General features: G+C 48.5%; 2 pseudogenes; one reads left to right on the top strand and one right to left on the bottom strand.

Annotated features, from left to right (window-relative positions):
• The first annotated feature begins 1,291 nt into the window (after positions 1–1,291).
• On the top strand, positions 1,292–6,016 carry LOC121836569 (annotated as a pseudogene).
• A 4,994-nt stretch (positions 6,017–11,010) lies between these two features.
• Positions 11,011–11,802, bottom strand: LOC120849650 (annotated as a pseudogene).
• Between the last annotated feature and the right edge of the window lie 753 nt (positions 11,803–12,555).

Genomic DNA, 12,555 nt, shown 5'->3' with positions numbered 1-12,555 from the left:
AGTACTTTACCGTACTTGATCTGTCTACAGCCTACCAGCAGCTGGAAGTACATCCGGAATCACAAGATTTGGTCACTGTGAAAACACACCTTGGCTTGTTTAAGTCCACGAGATTGCCTTACGGCATCACTAGTGCTCCTGCAATTTTTCAGTCCGTCATGGACAAAGTACTGGAAGGGCTGAGAAATGTCGTGTGCTATCTATACGATGTACTAATAGCGGGCGATACTTATGATGACTGCTATAAAAAGGTGGAAAGCGTGGTGGCACGGTTCAGCCAACAAGGCATCAGACTAAAGAAAGAAAAATGCCGATTTTTTCAGACGTCTGTTTATACTTGGGACATGTGATAGATCAACATGGAGTTCGACCATCGGAAGAGAAAGTAAAGGCCATACGGGAGGCCCCATGCCCCAAGAACGAATCAGAACTGCGCGCCTACTTGGGCATGATTAACTTTTATGGCAAGTCTGTGCTGAACATGTCAACCGAGCTGAAGCCGTTGTATGACTTATTACAGGAGGGCACAAAATGGCGTTGGTCAAGGGCAGAAGACAACGCATTCAACAGAAGTAAGGCGTGGCTTACGCATGAAAACGTTTTAACGTTTTATGACCCAAAAAGGGAATTGGGGCTTGTATGTGACGCTTCAGCGTACGGAGTGGGAGCGGTTATTTTTCACAGAGTTGGGAATGATGAGAAACCGATTGCTTATGCATCACGAACTCTGAGCAAGGCTGAAAAGGGTTACGCCCAAATTGAAAAAGAGGCCCTAGCAGTTGTTTTTGGGCTGAAAAAGTTTCATAAGTTTCTGTATGGCAGAAATTTCAGCATCTATTCGGATCACGAGCCGTTGGCAGGGCTGTTAGGTCATGGAAAACAAATTCCGGCGATGTCAGCAGCCAGGATGTAGAGGTGGGCTCTCTTACTTGCTGCCTACAGTTACAAGTGGGTTCATCGGAAGGGTAGCCAGATTCAGAATGCTGATGCGCTGTCACGTCTGCCTTTGCCCAACGTGAACGATAGCTCAGACTACGTCAGTTTCTTTTCGGCGGGGGATGAAGTGCCATTGTCAGCTGGTGAAATTAGGAGAGAAACTGAAAAGGATAGTGTGATGAAAAGAGTGTTATTTTTCACACAGAACGGATGGCCTTCACATGTGAACAATGAGGCATTGCAACCGTACTTTGTGCACCGTCACGAATTGTCGGTTGACCAAGGGTGTGTAACATGGGAAAATCGAATGATCATTCCCGAAGTGTTTAGGGAAAAAGTGTTGTCCCTGTTGCACGAGGGACATCCAGGCACCACCAGAATGAAAATGCTATAACGTAGTCACGTGTGGTGGCCTTTGATAACATATGATGTCGAAAACACTGTCAAAAACTGTAGTACTTGTCAACTAACGCAGAACGCGCCACCACGTGTTCCATTATTAACGTGGGGTTGGCCAACGCGTAGATGGCAAAGGGTGCATCTTGATTTTGCATACCGGGATCATAACTGGTTTTCGATTCTCGTAGATGCTCATTCAAAATGGGTAGAGGTGTTTCTAATGAGTTCCACTACGACCAAATGTACAGTCCTAATCACACTTGTCTATAACGCGCGAGCGAGCGGCTTTCTTCGGGGAGCGCATGACTGGTGGCATTCGCGGAAACTAAGCTAGTCACGTGGCGCAACATAGAACGGCTCGCTCGAGGGGTGTCCTGCCCACTCTGTCAGCTTGATAAGCGATAACAATAAAGTGCTTTATGATATATTTTTGTTTTTTGATGACGACATCGTTGATACGCCTTCATGCTTTGCTCTGTTTATTGTTCGAGCAATGATGTTTGTAAAAAGCGTGCGAGCAGCCCTTCCGCGTTCGCCGCCAGCTGATAGAGTGGGCAGGACGACACCCCTCGAGCGGGCCGTTCCATGTTGCGCCACGTGACTAGCTTAGTTACCGAGAATGCCACCAGTCCAGCGCTCCCCGGAGAAGGCCGCACGCTCGCGCGTTATAGACAAGCGTGATTAGCACTGTACTATCGAAAGATTGCGAAGTGTTTTAGCCGCGTTTGGACTACCAGAAGAGGTAGTGACAGACAATGGACCCCAGTTTGTGGTGACAGAGTACGTAGAGTTTCTGTCGATGAATGGGGTACGCCACACGAAAAGTCCTCCGTACCATTCCGCCTCAAATGGAAGCGCGGAACGGTGTGTGCAAACCGTCAAGCGGGACTTTCTGAGGCAGGTAATCGACGAGCAACGGACGGGTGTACCGAAATCGATGAAACATCGAGTCGACCAGTTCCTGTTTGCATACAGAAATACCCCAACTGGTACGACCGACAGAACTCCAGCCGAGCTGTTTCTCTCTTGGAAGCCTAGGACCCGTCTGAGCTTCCTTCATCCTGAAATGGAGAGACGCATGAGAGATCGCCCGCAACAAATCAAGACAGCCGCCGACATGAGAAGAGGTTCTTGGCGAACTTTTGAAGCAGGCGACCAAGTCCTCGTCCGGGGATCACGTCCAACAGATCCTGCATGATTGGTGGGACGTGTTGTGAAGAAAGTAAGTGCATCAACCTACGTCGTGATAGTGCAAGGACAGCATCGCTATGTGCACGTGGGAGATGTCCGTCCGGGACACTTCGAAGATTCGTCTGCACAGAGAAGAAATGTCGACACTCCGGCTGCAACACCACGAAAGGCGTCCGGTGGTTCTCGAGACAACATGACAGAGCCTCCTGCCCTCGATATGTAGCCTGTTTCCGAGACAGCGGTACCGACCACACCAGTGCTTCGAACTAGTATACGACAACGTAGGCCACCGGAGAGGTATTCTTGTGTGAGTCAGCCAAAACATTGATGGAAAAGGGGTGTTGTGTTTGAGTATTGTTTCAATAAATAGCGCGAGGCGGCGGGCAAAGAAGTGAGCGCGCGCCTGGGATGTGCGAGACAAAACGAGGGCACGGGACATTAAAACCGGTTGGCTCTGGAAGCTACATCGGCTGCACCTCGTCCTGTCTCTTGTCGTAAGCACCGTAGTCGTAAGCCACAACAATAACCAGAAATGAACGTTTTGGTAACATATTTGGAACCTGGGGCCGCTTGCTCGAAAGAGTTGAGACACAACTTGAGACAGTCTCAGCCGAGACCGAACGTGAGCCACTTGCTCGAAACGAAACTTAGTCTGGACTTGAGACTGAAACCGAGTCTCTGACTCAAGTTGTGTCTCAAGCCGGGAGACAGCCCCGTATTAAATTAGCTGGCGGCCGATTTAAGACCCAAACTGAGACCCAAACGGAGACCCAAACTGAGACAGTCTCAGAGGTTAGCCACTTGCTCGAAACGAAACTTAGTCTGGACTTGAGACCAAAACCGAGTCTCTGACTCAGCTCTAGTCTCAGATCTTGAGACAGTAACCGAGGAGGCTCACTGGCGGTCTCAGAGTAAACAAAATGTCGGACGTGGCCACAAGTCAGCGGCTCCAAACAATCTTCGCCGCAAGAATGCACTCCGCGGCACCGTCGGACCGTGTTTTCCAGGACCGATTTCGCCCCTTCGACGTTTCTGACGAGGTTTCGGTTTCGCCGCAACAGCAACATGCGCATCACCGGAGTCTTGGAGGTAAGAAAACAGTCTTATTTATAACGTTCCTCTTCGACCATATGTTACACTTATTAAGCGGCCAGCTGCGAAGTAATTTTGGAGCAATCGAGACTTTTGTTTTCGTCAGTTAAAAGCCTCTTCTGATCAACATGCAGCGCCGTCATTGCGTCCTCAAAACGTTGTGTAGTGGTCCTTCCCCAAGCTCTCTCTATTTTTATTGTCTCTGGCTCTGGTGTGGCACGGTCTTTCGTATCACGGTGAGTTTCTCATTACGAAAACAGTTTTGAAATAGCGAGTTTCACAACTTGTCAGTGGAAACAGCTGGTGGATACTTGAGTGACTTTTGAAAAGGAGCATGACTCTTCAAAACGGTAGCGAATGACATGTATTGATCATATCTCGCGGCAAGCTTCGTTCTTTTGAGGACTATGTCGGCAATGGAAACTGTTATAGTATTCGACTGACGGTGTAAACCACGTTTCCTCCTTCGGATGGTCAACAGCAGCGGAACTCTCCGAACTGCAGCAGAAGTTTTACGCCATGGGCGGCTTTCCGGGCGTCGTGGGAGTCATCGACGGCGCTCACGTTCGGATCCAAGGGCCGCCGTGCACGAGGAACTGTTCGTGAACGAGCACTACGGTCACTCCATCAACGTGCAGCTGATTGTGGACGCGCGCTCGAGGAACCTGAATGTGGTGCCATGTGACCCGGAAGCATCCACGATTCCTACGTGGTGTCGCAGAGCAGTGACGGGGAGAACGTCGCGACGGGCGCGTACGGCGGCCTCCTCCTAGGCCATTGCAGCTACCCGTGCAGAGCGTGGGGCGCTTTTCCGATCGCCGACCGCGCCAGTGGAGTGTACTTACAACCAGGCTTACGGAACAACACGGTTTGTAATCGAAAGGTAGGTGTTATGGAGAGCTGCTTTCAGAGAAACAGTGTGCCTGTGAGATGTCTCGGAGCTACCTTTTTCTAAAGCGCAAAGGGCACACTGCGCATTGAATAGCCAGGCTATGAACAAACTGGTTTATGTGCACAGCGTATCCTACGATAGCCAGCATGCCAGGTTGTAGATAAAATTTGATTGTAGCCAGACTGCACCGAATGGCAAACAGCAGCAGTATCATGGGGCCTGGCAAAAGAACTGCTGAGTACAGTTGTATCGAGCATCACAATAAGTGGAGTCCAGAGTTCTGTTTGTTGTTGTAACCCCACAAACAATGAGCTGAAACACCCGATCCTAACTTCTCTGTGTCCATGATCCTCACAGGCCCTATTACCTCAGTTCGCTAGATTTATGGCTTTTGGGTACATCACGCTGTTTTCTGTTCTTAAGGGTGCGGTACGTTCTGAGTATCTTAATTTCGCTCCTCCGCCAATGAGCTTTCGACTTTTTCCAGTAAAAAATAATTGCAAACCTAGAGGCGTGACCCTATTAAAATATGCTCTGCGCTTCTTACGCTGTCAGACACAATAATGAGGCACGTTAATTTTTCTGATGCCAATGAGGGGTCAACTTTCTGCGGAAATACAGATACAGAGCCAAAGCATGCCATTTCACTGCGTAGCTAAATATAGTTTAACCAAAATAATTTGCTGAGTATAACTTCACCACTTTAAAAAAACTCCTATTGTTCTTTTTAGCCTTGTTTCCGCAACATTGCTACGATATTAGTCAGAATGTGTCAAACATGTTTTTTATTTTTTAACTCTCTTGGGTTTCCTTCGTTTGTTTGCCGCAGGTTTTCTGTACTCCATTACATCATAACTGGGTTGGGAAACAGCGAAGGCTACATTACAGTCTAAGCAAACCAATCAGCAGGTTGGGAAGAGACACTTGACTCACTAGGTGCGCGCAGTGCGGTCAAAGACATGGGCAAAAGAGAGAAGAATGCCGCTTTTGTGAAAATTTTGAGTTACAGGTTAAGTTTCAGGGGAGAGAAAGCAACTTCCAAGTTCCTCCTTTCCCACTTCCTCAACTGCTCGGGTTACGCTTTGCCTCTGTCACTGGTTGAATGGAGGGGACCGTAGCAATTGCTCTTTGCAAAGTGACGGTGAGACAGAGTTTAGTTTCCTGTTGAACAAACACGGCGTCTTTCTCTTGTGCAATGGGCAGGGGTGTGGATTGAGCTACAAGCTTTGAGCCGAGGGTCCCTGGGTTCTGCATTGCGAGTTTTTGCTATACAATTTCCGAGCTGTGGTACGCCACTGACTCTACCTAGAGCCAACAGTAGTTGAATGTGATCCAAATAGGATTTTGCTTTGTGCTGTAGCTTGTGCATGTTCCTATTTTGGTGTATGTGCAGACGCTATGATTTTCCAGCACCAGAAGAGTTATATCAATAACCTCAAAACTGCAGTGCCGGTGAACTTAACGGCGTTGCACTTCACGGCATTCACGGCACGACACAAATACTAAACGCATTGACGCTGCCTGCATGCCACTCGGTGGTGAAGTCTCAAAAAGCCTGTACAAATGCGGTGGTGCGGAAGGCAAACCTTTTTCTTGAGGTGCGGCCGTGGCAGGCATTTTTGTGGTTTTGACGTTCGCTTTTAATTGGCTGAGTGTCTAAAAGTTGTTGCAACCTTTCTATGAAGCCATAATTTCTTTAGTTTTGCATGCTGGCAAACAAAATAATGAAGTGGAACGTTTGTGCATGCTAGAAACTAAAGGTGGGGACATTGAAGAAGACTAAACAGAAAAAAAAATTTTAATATGTTTACAATTCCCCCATTCCTCCCTCTTTTTTATGGGCCTTCTTGTTGAGCAGCCTGCCCAAGCAGGGCAAAGACTTTTTTGCAGTGTTCTGCATAAAAAATAGCCGCAATCCGCGTCTCCCTTGTTGCTTTGTGCACTGCGCCTGTGCCGTTCTGAGCTCCTCGAGGGCTGTATTTAGTTAAGGAAGGACACATTTTCATTTGAGTGGCATGTTTTCCGCCTGTTGCGCAAACAGGTATTTATAATACTGCCTGTCTGCAGCCTGCAGGCGGTATGCTGGGCCTCCAAACTGGTTGTGGACAACACGGTCCCGGTCGGCGTGGGCCTGGTGGTGGTGGTCGCCCTTCCAACGGCAGCAGTGCTGCCTCAGGCTGAAGGGGCACCTCATCCTCGTCCAGTTGCCAGTCCAAGGGCTGGTAATCTTTTGTTCCCCGGACTTCGGCATCTTGAGGAAAATGACCCTGGGGGCCACAAAGACCTTGTGGCCGAAGGCCCAACCTTCCGGGCCAACCCTTGTTAGTTGCTGGCCGCACATTGACTGGTGCTTTGCTAATCCTGAGGACAATCCACAAGAATGTTTTTAATGTCACCCCTGTACATAGTTCGAGTGCACTCTTATTTGTTTCTCAGGAAATCGTTTTGTGTGCATGTGGATCAAGCTCGATCACTCAGCTTTCAATCATTGTGGCTATTGGTTGTGAAAGTAGCTAGGCTTGAGCGGAGCCAGTCTACGGTGTAAAAATCGAACCCTGTCGTAGCTGTTGCGGCTATTATTTCTGAAAGTAGCTGGGTTCGTGTAGAGCCAGTCTGCAGTGTGCATGTCAAGCCCGATCATAGCTGTTGCGGCTATTAGTTGTGAAAGTAGCTGGGCTCGAGTAGAGCCAGCCTATGGTGTGCAGGTCAAGCGCAATCTTAGCTGCTGCATTTATTTTTTGTGAAAATAGCTTGTTTCAATTTGGGCCAGTGTGCAGTGTTGATGCAGCCCACCCAATTTTTTGGTTGCTTGTCCCTGTGCTGCTTTCCAGGGATAAAAAGAATACCATGCTAAGTAGCAGGTGTGCTCAGGGTGATACCAAATTTAGTGAGTGTATGCCGGTCGGTGCTTAATAGATGGTACTAGCTTACTGCTCAATATGTGCAAGCAGAGGATGACTTCTTATTAATTGTGTTCCAAAAAAATGAGACGTTTACAATTCCCTGTAATGCCGAATAAGAATGCAGCTCTTGAGGAGGGTACGGAGAGGAGGGTATTGTTCGTTTATCTTAAGTGCGCAGAGTGACCACATTTCTGGGACGCGGATCAAGTGGATTTGGGGATGAAGAAACGACATACAGCTGCCAAGCTGCCATCATGTTTATCAGACGGGAAGAGAGGGGAAAAATACAAACAATAGCGGAACGGCTGCACGATCTTAGCGCTGGATTCGTGGCGCCATCTGGTAACGGTCCATTACACTACCAACACTCCCCCTTAATAGACTGTCGCCACGTCCACGTTCTTGACACCCAAACGTTCACAATGCTTGAGGGTCAGCCTTCCCTACAAGGCCTTGGTGAAGAGGTCTGTAGAGTTACTGGACGATTCGTTGTACTGGAGTTGCAGCTTTCCCTCTTCCACCTTTTCTCTCAGGAAGAAGTGCTTCAGATCAATGTGCTTGCTTCTCTCTGACGTGACTTGATTTTTCGCCAGCGTAATTGCACCCTGGTTGTCAACCAGCAAGACCTGTGGTTCCTGTAGAAACTCGTGCGCACCAAGCTCCTTCATGAAGTTCCGTAGCCGCATAACTTCCTTTGTAGCATGACACATGGCCACATACTCTGCTTCGACGGTTGACAGTGCAGTACTTTGTTGTTTCCTGCTGCTCCAGGAAATTGCAGCGCCGGCTAGCGTCAACACATAACCATTGAATGACTTCCTGTCAGCCTTGTCTGCATCGCAAAAGACCTGCACACACTTCCCAGTTCTTTGGTAGATTAGTGCATAATTATTCGTATGCTTCACATAGCGAAGGATGTGCTTTATGCCACTGCAGTGCTCTTCTGTGGGATGTTCGTTTAACTGACTCATGTAAGTGGTGGCAAAAGCCAATTCCGGTCTTGTTCTTTCGACAAGGTAAAGCAACGCACCAGTAGAGACGTGTCCTCGACTGTTCATTTTTCTTCTACTTTGAAACTTTCCTCTTTTCCTGCCTCAGTCTCGGGCTAAGAACAAAATGGTTAACATCCACCAGCTCGCCTGCGCAATCACTACATTACCAATTGCCTTTCTGTACCTGCGTGGCAGGTCTTCTCTTGTTCGGTCGTCGCTCTCTCCTCTTTGGTACTTGCTTCCAGGATCCAAAAGAGATGATGCTGCCTTAGCATCTGCCATGCCTCAGTCAGTTTTCCATCCCTTTCTCTTTTCAGTCATATGGAAACGATGTGGCTAGCTTCCCCCAGGTCTTTTGCGTCAAATTCATTTTCTCCTCTTCTGCGATGATCAAGAGGTTATCAACGTAGACTCCTATGATGAGCTTCTTCTCTTTGCTGACATATACACAGCGGTCTGCTTTCTATCTTGTCATCCCCTGCAACTTCAGCAGTTTGTCCAAGATGAGATTCCACTCCCTTCCAGACCGTCGCTGTCCATACAAGCTCTTCTTTAGAAGGCAGACTTCATCCTTCTTGCAATCGCCGTAAGGCTGCGGTTGTCTCATGTAGACGGTCTCCTTCAGTGTACCGTTCAAGTATGCTGCCGTGATATCAACCTGGTGGATCTTCCAGTTTCTTTCGACTGCTATGGCCAGCAGCGTCCCGATGGACTTCAGCTTGACAACAGGAGAGAAGGTCTCCTTGTAGTCAGTTCCTTCCACCTGGGAGTATCTGCACGGTACTAATTGTGCCTTGTACCTCTCCAGGTCACCGTTCTCGTCGTATTTCTTACGGATTACCCACTTGCACTTTACGACCTGTCTCTCCTTCGGTCGTGGCACCAGTTCCCATGTTCCTGAAGCTTCAAGGCCGTCCAGTTCACTTTGTATAGCTGCTTTCCATCTCTCTTTGTCTGATGCAGAGAAGGCTTTGTGTAAAGTTTCTGGATCTTCCCGGTTGTTTTGGTTGGCTTGCAGCAGCTGTGACATTCACTTTGACGTGTTCCCTTCTTTGCCAGTCTCGCCAACTTTCTGTATGCTTGCGTACCACAATCTTTCACGTTGGATATCTGCTGTGTAGCTCCGTTGTGGTCTTCATCAGCTGATGAGCTAACCTCTTCGGCATTGTTGTGGCCAGTATCATTCTATCTGAACCACCAACCTCACGTGACCCGCTCCAGCTGTCTTCTACTTAAAACATGATTGTGCCCTCGGTGTCGCCACATACATCAACGTCGGTGCTTGGAACCTCGGCAAGCTTGCACGGGAAGGAGTCTTCTATAAAGGTGACGTCCCGACTCACGAAGAAGTGGTCTTCTTTCTGGTTCCACAGCTTGTACCCCTTCACTCCTTCTGGATAGCCAACCAGTATGCACTCCTCTGATTTCGGTTTCAACTTGCTTCTTTTGCATCGTCTGTTTCGCAGACTCCATGTTCTGCATCCGAACACTCTTAGGTGGTCCAGTTTCACTTCTCCCCCTGTCCACAGAGCTTCTGGCGACTTTCCTTCGACTGCTTTCGATGAGCACTTGTTTGATGCGACTTGCAGTGACAACGGCGTCAGCCCAAACTTCTTTGGGGACGCCTAACTAGATGAGGAGACACCTCGTCATGTCAAGCAGAGTTTGGTTCATTCTCTCGGCAACTCCATTCTGCTAAGGTATGCCAGGAATGGTGAGCGAACGCTTTATGCCATGCTTGGCCAGGTACTCATCAAACTCTTTGCTTGTGTACTCTCCTCCATTGTCACTACGCAAAGTCTTCACCTTCGTGTTGTGGAGAACCTCAACCATTCGTCTGTACTGGTCGAATCTGTCCAGCACTTCATTCTTCCTCTTCATTGGGTACACTACAGTGAATCTGGAGTAGTCATCAATGAATGTGACAAAGTAGTTTGACCCTCCCTTCGAGGCAGGCGGGATCTTTCCAACTACATCCGAGTGAACCAGCTCCAGTGGGGCCTTAGCCCTCGTTCCACCCTTCTTCGGAAGCTGCTTCTCTTCAATTTGCCGAGCGCACATGTCGAGCACTTTGCATCTTGACTGCTTCTTCCACTTTGGCAAAGTTTTCCACAGCTTCATGGTGGAGATGACCGAGTCGTCGATGCCACAAGGCGACGTCTGTCGCCTGTGCTAACTTCAGTGCTGCAAGTGACTTACTCACAGTGTAAAATTTACCATCGCACTTGGCTGCGAGAATTAGGTCACCATTTGCTTCAATCACTTTAGCTGTTCCGTTGCTGAAAGTCACGCTCAGTCCACGTTCCTCCATCTTCCCAACTGACAAGAGGTTACCGTCTAAGCTTGGTACGTAGAGGACATCTTGGAGCTCGACGACAGTGCCACTGCAGTCTTTCGAAAGTTCAATCTCTACCTGTCCTCTCCCGACGACTTCCATGACCTCCTTATTTGCTGCCTCAACAGTTGAACAGCAGGGCTTGAAAGTGGTGAATTTGACTTTGTTTGACGTCATGTGTTCAGTTGCTCCACTGTCAAGGTACCAGATGTGTGACCCTGAGGAACTCCCACCTCTGGCACAGAGCGCCTTCTTCGGTTCACTGGAATTTCATCTTCTCTGTAAGCCGCATTCTTCGTCATCGGGACCCTCCTTGCATTCCCTGGCAATGTGTCCAAATTTTCCGCACCAAACTCGTTGTTTCGGTTCAAAGCACCTTGTACCAGTGCCAGTTGCTTTTTTCCTTGAAAAATGTTCTTGCCCGTTATGTTTGTGGAGCTGACTGCTCTGCATAATGGGCTTGTTCTTGTCATGAGGGCCTTGTTTTCTTCACTCTCATTTAGTTTGTCTTCTTCACGTTTGACTTGGCGCTTTTCTTCTACCAGCAGCCTTGCTTTCACCTCCTTCGTCGTGAGTGTTCCTTCGTCTTGCTCAAGATTTAGGTAAGTGATTCATACATTTCTGGCAAGCCCATCAACATCACCAGTGCCACTTCCCTGTCAGTGAAGGCGTATCCTTCCTGTGTAGGTTCATTGTTCGATCCAAATAATCCTTCATGGTTTCATCTGGCTTCATTCTGGTGTTGGAAAAGTCTCCCACCAACTGAAGAGCATGCAGTAGTCCACACTTTAAATGTATCTCTTCCAATGTATTCCAGGCCTCGCGAGCTGTCAAACATTCCCCAATGTCGTACAGGTAGGTGTCTTCCACTACTAGGAACATGAATGTCAAAGCCTTGTTGTTTATTTTCCTCTCGTCGTTTGTCATTTCTCTCCCACCATAGCCAGGCTCTATGGCTTCCGAACAGCCTTTCTGGATGGGTGCCGCTCTGGCTCAAATCGCCCACGCATGGTAATTTTCGTTTGAGAGTTTTGGTATTTTGAATTCGTCCAGTGCCGCCATCGTATTGCTTTGCTTCGTCGAGAGCGGTTCGAAGTGGGCTTACAGCGATGAACTTGCGTTGGGTTCCCGTTGCACGTCTTGTGGCACCCAGCGAAGCAGGAACACACGTACAGGTTTGGCGACGTCTTCCACGAACCGTCGATGCAGTTCTCCTTTGTTCACTTCTTTGCCGAGAAATTCGTCATTGGGGTGTCAGTTACTTCTTCCCGACGCTTTCGTCACTGGCGCGCACCGAACCGATGTCAGTACTTCTTTCCGACAACCACAGGTGTCGCACGATGATCCGTCCTGCTCGGAAAGTGCAAAGGTCACTTCTTACCGACAACTTCGCTGTACCCACGCTTGGTGCATGTAGACGTCTTCCGAACATAAGAGCCCATGGAGTCTGCAGTGAGACCGGTGTTTGGCGACGCTCCGTCCGTCTGACGAAGAACGTGCCACCTTTTACTTTCTTGACGGGCACACACCACTTGTCAGTCACTTTGTCCTTGACAGTTTCACTACACTCACGCCCGTCTAATCTTCTTCAGGCATCGGCACGACGTAACGAAGACAGTGTTGCTTGACAGTTTCTTCTTCAACGTGGTCATACCTTTTCATCACTCACTAAAGGTGATCCCTCTTCTTCCGAAATAATGGTCGATGTGCCGTCCTGGGCCCATAACCTGTTTGTTTATCTTAAGTGCACAGTATGACCACATTTCTGGGATGTGGATCAAGTGGATTTGGGGATGAAGAAACGACATATAGCTG

Source organism: Ixodes scapularis, unplaced genomic scaffold (genome assembly GCF_016920785.2).
Source record: "Ixodes scapularis isolate PalLabHiFi unplaced genomic scaffold, ASM1692078v2 PGA_scaffold2__306_contigs__length_199485367, whole genome shotgun sequence".
Lineage (NCBI taxonomy): Eukaryota > Metazoa > Arthropoda > Arachnida > Ixodida > Ixodidae > Ixodes > Ixodes scapularis.
The sequence above is the reverse complement of the archived record's forward strand: the minus strand, read 5'-3'. Positions and strand labels throughout refer to the sequence as shown.